We start from the raw sequence: 17126 nt of genomic DNA on the forward strand, positions 1-17126 counted from the left end.
GATCGAGTCTTCGAAGGATCATTTTCTCCAGCAATTTTCTAATGCACGAGAGCATAGCAATCGGACGGTATGAGTTATGGTCAGACGCTGGTTTGCCAGGCTTTTGAATTGCTATCACTTTGACCTGTCTCCATTCGGGTGGCACAATATTGTTTTCTAGTAGAGTATTGAATAAGTCTAGCAAGCGTCTTTTCGCGATATCGGGAAGATTTTTTAGAAGAACGAATTTAATCATATCGCTTCCGGGTGAAGAGTTGTTCGATGAAAGAAGAGCCATAGAAAATTCCAGCATTGAGAATGGTCTGTCCAGAGGTCCACCGCTCGGAGACGTTTCTCGAAGAATATGTTGGGCTGGAACTGAGTCTGGACAGACCTTTTTAGTGAAATCGAATATCCATCGGTTGGAGTATTCTTCACTCTCGTTGGTAGATGAGCGGTTACGCATATTGCGAGCTACCCTCCACAAGGTGCGTATTGAGGTTTCACTAGAAAGACCTTCGATGAAATTGCGCCAGTAACCGCGTTTTTTTGCTTTAACTAATTGTTTCAGCTGTATTTCAAGCTTTGAATATTCCTCGAAGTGTGTGGATGTTCCATGTCTGCGAAAAGCTTTGAAAGCATCATATTTTTTCAAATACAATTTTGTGCATTCATCGTCCCAGCCAGGAGTGGCTGGTTTTCTTTTAAATGAAGCACTTGGAACTTTTGTTTTTTGTGCTTCCAGTGAGCTTTTATACAATAAATCGACGAAGAATCGATATTCTTCCAATTGTGGAAGTATATCTATTGATTCGACACCGATTGTTACCGCCGTTGCAAATTTTTGCCAGTCGATGTTCCTTGTTAGATCAAATGGAATTCGAGATGGTTCAGTGGATTGCGGCCTACACTTGATTGATATATTGATTGGCAAGTGATCGCTACCATGGGGATCATTGATGACCTTCCACTGACAATCTAATGATAGCGAGTTTGAGCACAAAGATAGATCGAGTCGGCTTTCCCGAGCCGGAGGTTTTGCAATTCGTGTCACTTCACCAGTGTTCAAGATAGTCAATTTGAAATCGTCACATAAATCGTAAAAAATAGCCGCCCTAGCGTCATCATAAAGATCGCCCCACCCAGTACCATGGGAGTTCATGTCACCCAAAATTAGAACTGGGGTTGAGAGAATCGAAATTAGATTCCAAAGTTGACTACGGCTAATGGAAGTATTCGGGGGAACGTATGCTATGCAGAGTTCTTTATTCTTTGCTGTTATTTGACAAGCGACGATTTCGACGTCTGATAGAGCTGGGAGAGGAATTTTATAGAAAGAGTAGCACTTTTTGATCCCTAAAAGTACTCCACCATAGGAATCATCTCTATCCAGGCGAATAATATTAAAATCGTGGAAGTTGAGTTCTGTGTCAGAAGAAAGCCATGTTTCACAATCATAATTTTGAAGTAAAAATTTGAACGAGTCTAGTTTAGGCACTAGACTACGGCAGTTCCATTGTAGCACATTGATCATATCTTCCACTACGTTAGGTGAATTATCCATCGAAAGATATGATTGATGCAAGGAGGGGCCATGAAGCAGTCAATTGCTTAAGATAAGACTTTAAAGATGGAAGCAAGGCAGAAATAAGGCTTCTGAGGGGGTCTTGAATTTTGAACGTGTTTAGTATGAAGTCCACAATGTCCGAAAAAGCTATCAATCCTCGATTAGACGCGAATTTTCTACGAGAAGATCGAGGAGCAGCGTTTTGACGTAGGACTACGTCTAACCGGAAGATATAGGGGGTGAAATGGAAATCTAGGCACTGAACAAGTACGAAAAAATGCAAGATTTGGAACGCTTATAACTCGAGCATTTCTCAATAGATCGCAAAGGTTTTTGCATCAATTGATAGGAAATATATCTACGCATATATCATAACGAATAACATTTCATTTTTCTTGAGATAAATAATTGAATAATTGTGAAATATCAAGCATTCTCAAAATTCACTATGTGCCCATTTTTGATTGGTCCATTTTGTGCTCCTCAAATCGTACCGACCAAAACGGGCAACCAGAGCAGCAGCGAAATAGAATGAAGCACGATTGGAAAGGAAAAAGAAAAAAATGAACGAAACATTGGTCGCAGTCTCACACATGCGTAATTCTCGAGGCAGCCAGTCAGCTTAAAAATCCCCGCTCCGCTGCCGTAACGATCATTCTCATTCAAACCGTACACCACATCGGTTCGCATCACAACACATCAACAAACCAACCCAAGCACCCATGTCTGGACATGGTAAAGGAGGAAAAGTGAAGGGAAAGGCAAAGTCCCGCTCGAACCGTGTTGATATGGAGTTCCCCGCAAGGGTAGCTAGGCCGAGCGCGTTAGTACCAGTGCACCAGTCGCCGCCGTTATATAGTTTCGGCCGCCGAAGTGATCGAGTTGGCTGGTAAAGCTGCTCGCAACGATAAGAAAAACCGCATTCAGAACAGAACACATCAAGACAACAACAGGCAGTTGCAGCGAGTGGCGAGTGGCAAACGCAATCGCAAAACGGCAGCAGGTAGCAGAAGAAAAAAGTTTGTTCTTTTTACAATCTGCTTTGGTGGCAAATCCAGAACAAGGCGGCATCGAGGGCGTTCGAAATGGTTTTTTTTTTCAAAACCACGAGTACTAAGTTTTCTGAATTGGAACCATTCCATAAAACAAGGCGCTTTTCAGGGCCATTAAACTTTCCAAAAAAAGAGTTTAGGAAATAAAGTTCAATGCGTTCTAAAACATTATCCAAAATAATAATAAAACACAAATTGATGTTTTCATAATTTGTTTGCCAGGATCTGATGAGTATGTGAATTTGGCAGTAGTTCTGAGCTTATTGATAGTTGGGGACTTTCAAGATTATTCAATTTTCACCAACTCTTAAATTGTTTCCAGATTGAAAGTACAGTAATTTACAATTAGTTCGACATTTAGCTAAATGGACGGACATGTAATGCGACTTATTTAGTTGGACATTTTTGTAAACATAGAGATCCAAATTATGACCGCACATTGAAAGTCGACACTGTACCACTGTCATCGCAAATGTTCAATTACAGGTTCAAATCGCCTCCAATGCGACACTGAGTGGCGCTTCGGTACATTGCATTGAATGTAATTTACTGTAAAATATGTCACAAGCTGGATGGGAAGAAATTTTCCAACTGTGAAAGATGAGGCGAGTGGCAAATGCAATCGCTAAACAGAAAGGTTTAGCCGAACAAGATGGGGATATCGAGTGACAACAAAACAATAAACTCTTTAGATTGAAGATAATTTTGTGATCCTGAAAAGGACCCTTTTCAGCCTGCATGTGAATCCAACGAGCGAACAAATCGTAATGAATGTATTTTTTTTGCCATCGCTCCCTTTTAACGCTCATTCGTTCGTCTCGTTGGACTCGCCCCTCTGGCTGAGTCTGCCGATTTGTCTCTATCCTGTGAGTGTGTACCGCTAGAGTATAAAACACGCGGACCCCAAAAAAATATCTTATTTTCTTTCAAACAGTAAACCCGTGTGGTTGTACGGCATCGGCACCGTGGACGTAACAAAGGAGGACAAGTTAAGGAAAAGGCAAAGTCTCACTCGAACCGTGCAGGTCTCCAGTTCTCTGTTGGTCGCATTCACTGATTGCTCCGCAAGGGTAACTAGGCCGAACGGATTGATGCCGGAGCACCAGTATACCTAACAGCGATTATAGAGTTTCGGCCGTCGGAGTGCTCGAGTTGGCTTGCAAAGCTGCTCACGACAATCAGAAAACCCGCATCAAGAACAGAGCAGCTTCGGTTCGGCGCTCATCAAGGCAACAATTAGTTTCAGTGAGTGGCAAACTGCTTCTCCGGCACGTCGCATTAAATGTAATTTACTGAACAATATGTCACAAGCTGGATAGGAAGAAATTTTCCAACTGTGAAAGCTGTGGCGAGTGGCAAACGTAATAGCTAAACAGGAAGGTTTAACCGAACAAGATGGGAATATCGAGTGATAACAAAAACACAACACCAAAGGTTCTTTTCAACCCTCAACATATTCATAAAGAGTAAACAGTAAACTAATCCATTTTTCAGGTAGATAGGTAGGTATTCACGTAGGAGAAGAAAATAAAACAATATATTTAAAATATATATTTAACAAAAGCTGTCCCCTTTGTATAGTCCTACGTCACTCCGGTTATGTCCCTGACATTACCCACCCGTCTTTTTATTTCTCTCTTCTCTGGGTAATGACGTAAAATCCTTGCTGCAACCAGGAACTGGCTGAGAAGGAGCCTTCGGATTCGTTTTTTTGCTACTATTACCCTTGGAATTAGACAATCTTCCGAGGGTCATTTTAGCTTTCTTACGGTGCACCATTGGTGAAGAGAGCTTTCTTTTTGATGATTCATCCTTTATTGAAGATTCTGGTGCAGCCGAAGTATGACCCTCATCAGAATCAGAATCCGATTCTTGAGATGACAAAATCGAAAATTGGTTTTCATTTTGAGCGGCTGATGCGGTCTTTAGCATTTCAGCATAAGTCCGCTTGGAGCGTCCAGCGATAGAACGCTTCACATTATCGGAATGCTGTTTGTACCTTGGGCACTCTTGTAGAGGGTGAGGATTCTCGCCACAGTGAATGCATTTTTCCACTGTTTGAGTGCAAGAATCCTCACTATGTTTATCGCCACATTTGCCGCAACGAAATTTGTTGCCGCAGTGGCTAACCGAGTGTCCCAACTTTTTACATTTGGTACAATTATAAACCCGCGGTACAAACAGGCGCACTGGGAAAAAAAACATTTTCTACTTTCACATAGTTTGGGAGAACAGAACCTGCGAAAGTAACTCGAAAAGAGTGCGAGGGCTTATAAACTTTTTTATTTTCTTCCAAAGATGCTGAGTGCAGATTTCTAACATCCAGGATCTTTACAAGATCTCCAATCATCGAGTTTTTGAAGGAACCCGACGCTTGTTTTAATTCATCGACACTCAGACTCGCGTCGGTTACTACGCCTTCTATCTCCACATCTCGAGAAGGGATGTAGATGTGATACTCCCTGTTAAAAACTTCGTGGTCAACAATCTTGTTGGCCACATCAAAAGTCGGTGCTTCTACACGCAGTTTGTCCGGTCTCTCTTTATGTATCGAGACGCCCTTATAATTACGCAGCAAATCTCTTGAAATATCAAGAGTTCTCAAAGCTTTTTCCTTGGGCCGAAAGAAAACAACCCATGGTGCCTTCGAGGACTGTTGATAATAACGCGTCCGCGCAACATTGGCATCAGCAGATGTCATAACGGTTGCGCAGACGGTGCGCAACCGCCTATGAAAACGAAAAAAAAAACTCGCACGCACACACACAACTCACACGCACACACTCGCGCAAAAACTCAACTTAAAACTAACTTAGACTAAAAACTAACTTAAACTAAAAACTAGCTCAAATCAAAAATCTTCTTGAAAAAAAAAACAATAATTTCGTAAAAAAAAAAAAATTAATAAATAAAAACTCAATAAAAAAATAGTCTGATGAGTTCGAGCAACTTGAACAACCCTATTCAGGGATCTATACAACGCTGCACGCTACGGTATAAGCACAATAGCGAGACGGCAAAAGCTATTCTATTGTACTTCTCTGTTTGATGTTTGGTGAAGATACAAATGTGACGCTCAATGGAACCAATTCACAGAACACCGGTCCAGCGTCGCTGGAGAGGTGCTGCTTCCTCGCTGTTCCGGATGCGTTGGCACGTAACTTGTCACCAATGGGCGAAAGAAAAAAAAAACAACCAAAAATCACTTTGGCGGAGGGGGAAAAAAAACTTTCCAGCTTCGATATTGTAGCGGAGGACGGACAATGTGTGTCCGTCTCTTGCAAATAATCGATGAGGAATCGCTGCGCTTTTATGTACATGACAAACCACTTTTAACATGCGGGGGAAAAATCTTATATGAAAATTGCCAGGTGTCAATGTTGCCAAGCGTAGACGACATCCGCGCGACGAGCTGTGTATACGAGCGTCGTCTTTAGACGACATGAAATTCATACTGCTCTTCACACCAGCGCGATGTGCATACTTTTCGGCGCAGTGCTTCGTACAGGGGTAGCACTTCGGCACATAGCGTTAGGGTAGCGTTAGTTGCACATGATCAAAGAAAATGTAAAAGTAAACAGTATTTTTGATCGTAGTTTTATATCATTTTTATGATAAGTGGAAAACAATACATTAAACTCTTTCGTTTCAAAGCAATATCGAAAGTCCTGAAAAGGACTGGAATGGTTAAATGGGTTGTACGGAATCTGCTGCGTGCTAATGTGAGGTTTCAGTCGGGTGTAGCAGTTGTTAACTTTTTGGCAGCGGTAGTTTTTTCGGAGTCGCTGCTGCTTTCCTTGGCTTTGGCATCTTCGGCTTCTGTGCGTCGGTTTGCAAGGGTTTCGTTGATACCATCACGGTGAGTTAAACAACGGATAGCGGGTTTGATACACTGGATGTTGTCATGTGGAACCTTGCGATACACTCTTCCTCAACCGGATCTTTTGTCTCCTTTACCTCCATAACCGCATCCAATTGTATTGGTTGATGTGAACAGGAGTACCAGCAATGCACACTAGAAACACATATGTTTATCGATCTGAGCGTCCAACAAGAATGAGAAATTTGACTGAGTAGCAGCAGCAGCAGCAGCAGTAGAGAAAGAGAGCATGCCTGAAACTCTCTACTCATGATGTTTGTTGTTGCCAACAGTAGTGGACCGGTGCGAGACACAGCTCGATTGTTGAGGTTCAGCCTCGATGTTTACCGCCGTTGCTGCTGCTACTGTCACTTATGTGAGACACAGCTCAATTGTTGGCCGCTCAGATTCGATACTGCACTTTCACGATGCCATGAAACGTTCTCGCACTTCTGACGGAGAGAGCGTGCCTGAAACGATCCGCTCGTGATGCTTGCTGCTGCCATTAGTAGTAGACCGGTTTCAACAACCGTTGCTACTGTTTGCCGCTGCTTATGCTGCCATAGAAGCTCGGTGTGAGACACAGCTCGCATTTTGACCGCTCAACTTCTATGCTTGCCTATATATTAGCCGCTTCCACTGCTGCTGCTCTCCACTTGTTGTTGTCCGTTCCACGTCCGTTGTAAGAATGAATGAGATCCACGAATGCTTCTTTCTTTTATATCATTCGGTATGTGTGAAGTAGGCGCCTCCTACTCGATTGCCATGCAGCTTGCCGGTGAGAGAACGAATCGGGCGCGAAAAAGAAATGACGTCAGTTTCGACCAATCAGGACTGGGTATCTCTGTTTAGATAGGGGTTGAATTTTTTCAATTGTTCGATAGTTAGTTATATGATATATACTATTTTATTCAATGTGAAAAATTGTTATGGAGTGCCGTAATCGTTTGATGCAAAAATCTCATCAATCCATCATGAAATGAATGAGTAACAAGCGTTTGAAATTGGACATTTTTCACGATGCGATCGATTTTCATTTTTCAATTTGTACCCCAATATGTTCCCGAAAGACGTAATCCTACGTCAAAATGTCACTCCTTCTATAGAGTCACTCTCCCATCGATGACAGGCATTGAAGTTGTTGCTTGCCGGACACAAATCAATGGCAAAGACCTCTGCATTGCTTCGATATATATCCCTCCCAGAACTACGGTAGGCCGCCATCAGTTCTTTGATACTATCGAGGCAAAGCCGGAGCCGCGGTTAATCTTAGGTGATTTCAACTCCAGTGGACCCGTTTATGTATGAACCGTCAGTAAAGAACATGTTGGATCTGATAAAATGTTCTTTACTGACGGTTCATACATAAACGGGTCCACTGGCTTCGGCATCTTCAATGAAAATTCCAGTGCCTCTTTCAAACTCAAAGATCCTTGTTCCGTGTATGTCGCAGAAATGGGTGCGATATACTATGCTCTAGGGATCATTGAAACACTGCCCATCGACCATTATTTTATTTTTTCAGACAGTCTCAGCTCAATAGAGGCAATCCGCTCAATGAAAGTTGATAAACGCTCATCTTATTTCCTAACAAGAATAAGACATCTATTGAGTGTTTTGGTCGAAAAATTATTCAAGATTACCTTAGCATGGGTTCCCTCTCATTGCTCGATTCCGGGGAATGAGAAAGCGGACTCGCTAGCTAAGGTGGGCGCTTCAGAAGGCACACTTTTTGAAAGGCAAATTGCCTATAATGAATTTTTTCACATTCCTCGTTAGTTGGCAGCGCATGTGGAGTGAAGATGAGTTCGGTCGTTGGTTACACACGATTATCCCTAAGGTCTCGACGAGTGCATGGTTCAAGGGATTGAATGTAGGTCGTGATTTCATTCGCGTGATATCTCGGCTTATGTCCAATCACTACAACCTAAACGCGCATCTCTATCGCATTGGGCTCGCAGCAAACAATCTTTGTGATTGTGGCGATGGCTACCACGACATCGAGCATGTTGTCTGGTCGTGTATCCGGTTCCATGCTGCTCGCTCTCAGCTCTCTAGAGCACTGAGAGCAAAAGGCAGACAATCGGATATCCCCGTCCGGGATATCTTAGGTAGCCGGGATCCTGATCTTCTGCTTCATCTATACCTGTTCCTCAGAAACGCCGATGTCAACGTTTAATGATGTTTCCTTCGTTGTTTTCCTGTTTCATATCCCTCCTATCCGATCGATAAACTTTTACTTAGTCGCGGCAATACATGCACACACTCTTTGCAGATGCACGGGCCAAAGGTTGTGCAGTCCACTGATCATTCAACAAGAGCCAAAGGTTGTACCGCTCATGACAACTCTACACGAACTGATGATTGCGCCGGCTAGTGACCATTCTATCCTGGATTCCTCGAGTCGAGAAAGACGCACCACGCTAGATATGGGGTACAGACTAGGGAGCGTTGCTGATTAATGGTCAGCTGCATCCCAATAGGAAGTAGCCCGTGTCGGGCACACGTATAGAGCATCGAAGACTGCAACATACCAATTATGAGAACACTTGTAATACTAACCTCGAGCCAACCGCGAGTAATCGGTTACATATTACTAACATAGTTGTAAGACAAAAATTGTCAAAATATTGGACTCCCGGCCCCGTCAGGCTAACGCCACATGTGCCTTAATAAAAAATATATTTTGGGGAAAAAAAACTCCCATGGAACAGCATGGGGATCACTCTACGATGACAATCGTGCCACTTTGATTTATGATCTGTGCGACAACTTCAAATTGACAGTTTTGAATACTGGGGAAGCAACCAGAATAGCCAACCCTCCTGCACGGGCAAGCATGCTAGACATATCTCTATGCTCTTCTTCGTTATCCCTGGATTGCATGTGGAAGGTAATCCAAGATCCCCACAGTAGTGATCACCTACCAATAATTTTATCGATCGCTAATGAATCAAGCTCTCGTGAGTCAGTCAATATTTCGTATGACCTCACGAAGAATATTGACTGGAGAACATTTGCGGAAATAATATCTGAAGCAATTGTTTCAATGCATGAACTTCCTCCACTCGAAGAGTATAACTTTATATCGAGTTTGAGCCAAACTAAAAGGTTTGATTAAAGCAAAAAAGCGTGGATATTGGCGGAAGTTCGTCAATGGTTTGTCAAGGGAGACCGCTATGAGCACTCTTTGGAATACGGCTAGGAAAATGCGTGGCTGGAACCATACAAACGAAAGTGAGGAATACTCTGACCGTTGGATTTTTAACTTTGCAAGGAAGGTTTGACCCGACACCGTTCCTGCACAAAACGTCGTACGTGACATTCCACTTCAAAGCGATTATGAGAATTTTTCGATGGTGGAATTCTCAATTACCCTTCTCTCATGTAACAATTCAGCTCCAGGGTCGGACAAGATTAAATTCAACTTGTTGAAGAATCTTCCCGACTTGGCAAAACAGCGTTTGCTGAACTTGTTCAACAAGTTTCTGGAGCTGAATATTGTACCGCATGACTGGAGACAAGTGAGAGTGATAGCCATACGGAAACCCAACAAGCCGGCTTGCGATCACAACTCGTATAGGCCGATTGCAATGTTATCCTGTATTCGTAAATTGTTAGAGAAAATGATTCTACTTCGTTTGGACAAGTGGGTCGAAACGAACAATTTGCTGTCAAATACGCAGTTTGGCTTCCGCCGAGGTAAAGGGACAAATGATTGTCTCGCGCTGCTATCTTCTGAAATCCAAATCGCATTTGCTCGCAAAGAACAAATGGCTTCCGTTTTTCTCGATATAAAAGGGGCATTTGATTCAGTTTTCATGGAAATTCTCTCAGAGAAGCTTCATAATCGTGGACTTTCACCAATTCTCAACAATTTCCTGTACAATTTACTGTCAGAAAAGCACATGATTTTCTCTCATGGCAGCTCGAAATCTTCTCGTTAGAGTTTTATGGGCCTACCACAGGGCTCCTGCCTAAGCCCCCTCTTGTACAGTTTTTACGTCAATGATATGGATGATTGTCTAACTAGAGACTGCACGCTGAGACAACTTGCAGACAATGGAGTTATTTCCATCACGGGTACTAATCCCGTCATTCTACAAAAGTCGTTGCAAGATACCCTGAACAATCAGTTCACGTGGGCCCTCAAGCTGGGTATCTAATTCTCCACGGAGAAAACTGAAATGGTCGTTTTTTCTAAGAAGCACGAACCCGCCCAATTCCAGCTTCACCTATCCGGAAAAACGATCCAACACTCTATGTTTTTCGAATACCTGGGTGCATATTTTGATTCTAAGTGTACCTGGGGGAGACACATTGCGTATTTGAAACAGAAATGCTAGCAAAGAATCAATTTTCTCCAAACAATTACCGGAACATGGTGGGGTGCCCATCCAGGAGACCTCATTCAGTTGTACAAAACAACGATATTATCAGTGTTAGAATATGACAGTTTTTGCTTCCGATCAGCTGCCAGGATTCATATTCTCAAGCTGGAGAGAATATAATATCGTTGCTTGCGTATAGCCATGGGGTGTTTGCATTCGACACATACGATGAGTCTCGAAGTTTTGGCAGGAGTACCCCCGCTTACTCTTTGGTTCACAGAATTATCCTACAGATTTCTCATCCGTTGCAAGATCATGAATCCATTGGTGATTGATAACTTCGAAAATCTACTCCAACTGACTTCTCAGTCAAGTTTTATGTCTTTATACCATGAGTACCTTACCCACGACGTGCACCCTTCACCAGGCATCTCCAACCAAGTTTTCTTCCCATACTTCTGCAATTCCTCTGTCATTTTTGATCTGTCCATGCAACAAAAAATCCATGGAATCCCAGATCACCTACGCTCCGATTCTATTCTGCCGATATTTTCGGCAGAATATGGGAAAGTTAGATCTGATAAAATGTTCTTTACTGACGGTTCATTCATAAACGGGTCCACTGGCTTCGGCATCTTCAATGAAAATTCCAGTGCCTCTTTCAAACTCAAAGATCCTTGTTCCGTGTATGTCACTGAACTGGGTGCGATATATTTCGCATTAGGGATCATTGAAACATTGCCCATCGACCACTATTTTATTTTTTCAGACAGTCTCAGCTCAATAGAGGCAATCCGCTCAATGAAAGTTGATAAACGCTCATCTTATTTCCTATCAAGAATAAGACAACTATTGAGTGTTTTGGTCGAAAAATTATTCAAGATTACCTTAGCATGGGTTCCCTCTCATTGCTCGATTCCGGGGAATGAGAAAGCGGACTCGCTAGCTAAGGTGGGCGCTTTAGAAGGCACACTTTTTGAAAGGCACATTGCTTATAATGATTTTTTCCACGTTCCTCGTCAGTATATGCTCGTAAGTTGGCAGCGCATGTGGAGTGATGATGAGTTCGGTCGTTGGTTACACACGATTATTCCTAAGGTCTCGACGAGTGCATGGTTCAAGGGATTAAATGTAGGTCGTGATTTCATTCACGTGATATCTCGGCTTATGTCCAATCACTACAACCTAAACGCGCATCTCTATCGCATTGGGCTCGCAGCAAACAATCTTTGTGATTGTGGCGATGGCTACCACGACATCCGGTTCCATGCTGCTCGCTCTCAGCTCTCTAGAGCACTGAGAGCACAAGACAGACAGTCGGATATCCCCGTCCGGGATATCTTAGGTAGCCGGGATCCTGATCTTCTGCTTCATCTATACCTGTTCCTCAGAAACGCCGATGTCAACGTTTAATGATGTTTCCTTCGTTGTGTCCCCGTTTCATATCTCTCCTATCCGATCGATAAACTTTTACTTAATCGCGGCAATACATACACACACTCTTTACAGATGCACGGGCCGAAGGTTGTGCAGTCCACTGATCATTCAACAAGAGCCAAAGGTTGTACCGCTCATGACAACTCTACACGAACTGATGATTGCGCCGGCTAGTGACCATTCTATCCTGGATACCTCGAGTCGAGAAAGACGCACCACGCTAGATATGGGGTACAGACTAGGGGGGCGTTGCTGATTAATGGTCAGCTGCATCCCAATAGGAAGTATCCCGTGTCGGGCACACGTACAGAGCATCGAAGACTGCAACATACCAATTATGAGAACACTTGTAATACTAACCTCGAGCCAACCGCGAGTAATCGGTTACATATTACTAACATAGTTGTAAGCAAACATTGTCGAAATATTGAACTCCCGGCCCCGTCAGGTTGACGCCATATGAGCCTTAATAAAAATATATATTTTGGATAAAAAAAAAAGAATAATATTCATAATCCTCAATGACTCAATTCCTTCTATAATAGATTGAACAGCAGAATCAGTACGACTTAAGCTCAAATTATCCGAAAAACATGAATATGTACTGATTTAACAATCGAACGGAGTTCGCAACACCGGCAACGGCAACTTCGACTTGCCGTTGCTGGTGTATGTGAATGCTTCAATAGTAATTGCATGGAAGAATAATTAACGCAACATGACGTGACGGAACTTGAACGTGACGTGGATGTTGTATGTGAATCGCACTTAAAGGTGAATCGGAAATCCACGTCACGTTACGTCAATTATTCATCCATGCAATTCTTATGGAATCATTCACATACACCAGCAACGGCAAGTCGAATTTTCCGTTGCCGATGTATGTGAATGCTTTCATAAGAATTGCATGGGAGAATAATTGACGCAACATGACATGACGAAACGTGAACGTGACGTGGATGTTGAATGTGAATCGCACTTTAGTCGGTAGCGCAAGTCAAAACATTTTCGCCATAGTTCGGAGAATTTTCAGAGGGTATTGAAGGCGTTTTAAAATATTTTATTATTTTTCAAATCCCATTCTGCATTGAGTGTCTAGATGACTTTCAAAGTGCATGCGGGGAAAAATGACATCAGACACTTATGATACATTGATTCCCAACTATGGAATTAAGCTCAAATCTCAACTGTGAAAGTTGAATTTCTCTTGAGACTCATTTTTTGGTCTAAATTGACCTCAATTCAAAATTACGCTACTTAGAAGAATTTAATTGCATTCATTTGAAAGATGAGAAAATTTTCTGTTGTGGAACATTTTAAATAGTAAAAGATAACAATAGGAATAACATTGTAGTGTCGATGAAGGAATTGTAGAAGGGTTGGAGAGCTTTAATTTTGTTGATAGAAACAATCAAGTTTATTTTTATAATATTTATAAAAAAATATGAAAACCCTTGAAAAATGACAAATTTTATTTTTTTTTATCTTCTAAAAGCTACTTCAATCCATCAATTCAAATGTTTTACAACTGCATTATATGCGAAATTTTCGGAAAAAAATAGAATACTGGATCAACTGATTCAAGTTTGACGACTAGTGGTGCATGGATCATTTCACGCAAATGTAAATATTAATTCCTAGAAATTGACGGAATTCCAATACTTTGAAAAACTCTACCTTTTCGAGAAAAGTACAGGAAAACCTGTTTTTGTACGGTTGCTTTTTAAGCGATTTCTCATTTGTGTGACTGTTAGGTGCGATAGTATTATTTGTGCGATTAGTTTGTGTGATTCAGAACCGATGTCATAATAAAATCGCACAAAAAGAGTCGCATGAACGAGGAATCACGCAAAAAGGGACCGCACAAAAACAGGACCGCCTGTAATGCGAGAAAATAATTTTACACAAAATTCTGCATGAAAAATTATACAGACATTATTATCCTAAGACTTCTCTAAGTTCTCGAGATAGAACAAAATTTATAGTAAATTATATTTGATGAAAAAACCATATGTGTAATATCATGAAAACTTAACCATTATGGAATCATTTATTTTTTATAGGTTTGCGCTATGAACGTCTATGCACAGCCCTCAACTATAAAATTATAGGATCATACAAATTAGCTCTGTCGCTCACAGTTTACATGAGTTATTTTCAGAATATAGATTTCAGTGAAGAAGTTCAATGATATTATTGAAAATATATGAAGCACTCTCAGGCAGCTAAATCCGTTTATTGATAAATACGGAGTACTCAGGATGGGCGAAAAGTTTAAAAATTCTTGAATTCTTGGATCAGTTTTTATTTAATTTAGAATGTATCGGTGATTATATTTGAAAAAATATTTATTTTTCGTGTCCACGTGGACATAGTCTACCCCTCCCCCCTCTCCGTGGACAAGCGTGGATATTTTCATGCCCCTACCCCCCCCTAAAATTGTCCACGTGGTATGTGGACAGCCCCTAAAATGTACCAATCGTTGGTAGGGATGTGTATTGCATCTGACGTTTATTTAACTAAAGGTGGCTGTACACTGTTTGATCGGAGGTCAAATATTTGACACTTTTTGACAGAAAAAATTTGGTCAAAATTTAGTACAAATTTAATGTTCGACGGAAAAATTTTACAATCATAATTACACGTATTTTTTTTATCCAAAATTTGACATAAAACTATTTGGCGAAATACAGCTATTTTGAATAAATGACAAACACGGTTATTACATAGTACACTGTTTGTCAAGTCGGATATTATTTTTTGTGCGTCCGCTGTCATTTTTCAAAGCAGAAAATATTTATAAATAAAAATGTCTTCAACTGTGCATCATATGGCGCTATAGTAGTAGATCTGGCCACTGCAGCTATGATAACTGAAGAAAATAGACAAAAAAAAACAAAAACAGTCTTGTAACCGCAGTATCTGGATGAGTAAGTGGGTCAAAAAGCGCAACTTTACAGTCAACTTGAGCTTTTGTAAATTTCATAAAAATGTTTTTTTGTTTGCAGCCAAGATGTCATGGAACGCTGTCGCAATCAGGTGCGCATCAAAATCGCTAACTATATGATGGTTGAAACATCAGTCGGCTGCATTGTGATGATCTTTTGGGTAAACATGTCCAGGAGCGGGGCGAACCCGTCCAGAAAATGAACTTTGACTGGTACAAGGAATACAACGAGAAATCTGCAAAGGAAGAGACTGCCGCGAAGATTTAAGAAAGTGCTGGTGCCTTTCTTTCTTTTCCGAAGGTTTTTGTGATTAAATTAACGCCCTTTTTAGAAAGTGTTTCCTAAGTACTGACAGAGAGTTTTAAAATGCTCGTGCCTGTTTTATTAGTTTATCGCAGGATTATAACAAAAATATATTTTGTAAAATGTCTGACATTCGCAGTTAATTCTTCTTCTTCTTCAGCCTTCAGCCAAGATGTCATGGAACGCTGTCGCAATCAGGTGCGCATCAAAATCGCTAACTATATGATGGTTAAAACATCAGTCGGCTGCATTGTGATGATCTTTTGGGTAAACATGTCCAGGAGCGGGGCGAACCCGTCCAGAAAATGAACTTTGACTGGTACAAGGAATACAACGAGAAATCTGCAAAGGAAGAGACTGCCGCGAAGATTTAAGAAAGTGCTGGTGCCTTTCTTTCTTTTCCGAAGGTTTTTGTGATTAAATTAACGCCCTTTTTAGAAAGTGTTTCCTAAGTACTGACAGAGAGTTTTAAAATGCTCGTGCCTGTTTTATTAGTTTATCGCAGGATTATAACAAAAATATATTTTGTAAAATGTCTGACATTCGCAGTTAATAAAACAGAATATATTCTCGATCGTATAGGATTGTAGTTCATTGGTAGTTTACTTACTATAAAAACTCGAATGTTTGTAAGAAAAAATCTTAGGTATCCAACGGCATTAACGTGTCTGAGAAGCATAGACACATGATTTCTCGTTAGAATAAAGATTCCGACGTCAGATAACATTCATTCATTGTACTTTGTGGTATGAATCGAAATGTTTGTCGGAATTTTGAAATAATTCTAGTGGAAATTGTTAAATTCTTTCTTTCACTGATTAAAATAAACCAACTGTTCGGAGTGAGCACTCGAATACGAATGCCTTTACTTTTTATTTCTCGCTTTGTTCAGACCAAGGCGTCTCTATATACACCAGGTGAAACAATCATATGAAATGCACTTTCAGCCATATTGGAATTGCTGTCGGTATTGTTTACAAACTGCATCAGAACGCTGCCGGCGGCTTTCTACAAACTGCTACGACGCCTATTAGAACGATGCCTACTATGTTCGGCTTTCGCGAATTTATTTGAAAAAGGAGGGGAACTACTCTTGCATGTATAAATGCAAAAATGGCGTATCCTAGCAATAACAAAACAAACAACCCCCGCTCCACAAACCGTAATCCACTTCTTATTGAAGTGATGATGTTGCTTCACCTGTTATACATTGATATAAGCGCCTTGGTTCAGACCTTCGTCTGCGTTATGACATTTTCACCATAACTGTGTTGGTGACCGTTAAACGGAATATACACTCAGATTATAATTTACTCATTATACCAGTCAAGGTAAATATATAATTATTACGAACACTTCAGCTCTTCCCCTTTTGGAAGCTCAGAATTCTAACTATTCTCAGGACTTTTTACTTCATGTTTCAAAAAATTCAAATGTACATTTATAATCCATTTTAAATAATTCAAGAATCTTCACTAATGCTAATACAATAATTCGACATCACTAACTGTGAACAACATTATAAATATAATCTTCGTTAACATTCGCTCTTCTTATTCTTTTCGAGCGCCTTGGAAAACCATTCGGCAATTCATCGATATCTTGCGTTGACCTTTCAACCATGATTTTTCTTTTCCTCCTACACCGGAT

At 41.0% G+C, this 17126-nt stretch overlaps 1 protein-coding gene and 1 long non-coding RNA gene across 3 annotated transcripts in view; one reads left to right on the forward strand and one right to left on the reverse strand.

The window, feature by feature from the left end:
* The window catches only part of LOC129770006 (translation initiation factor eIF-2B subunit gamma), an 87923-nt gene extending 71603 nt beyond the window's left edge, over window positions 1–16320 (reverse strand). For both annotated transcript variants that reach the window (XM_055772584.1, XM_055772581.1), the window contains exon 1: window positions 16087–16320. The gene's annotated coding sequence lies outside the window, so the exon portion shown is untranslated. The remainder of the gene's footprint in view (window positions 1–16086) is intronic.
* On the forward strand, window positions 14842–16044 carry LOC129770013 (uncharacterized). The gene is made up of 3 exons (XR_008742011.1): window positions 14842–15155; window positions 15234–15473; window positions 15637–16044. It is a non-coding gene; the product is annotated as an uncharacterized LOC129770013 (long non-coding RNA).
* Window positions 16321–17126: the final 806 nt, after the last annotated feature.

Source organism: Toxorhynchites rutilus, chromosome 2 (assembly GCF_029784135.1).
Source record: "Toxorhynchites rutilus septentrionalis strain SRP chromosome 2, ASM2978413v1, whole genome shotgun sequence".
Lineage (NCBI taxonomy): Eukaryota > Metazoa > Arthropoda > Insecta > Diptera > Culicidae > Toxorhynchites > Toxorhynchites rutilus.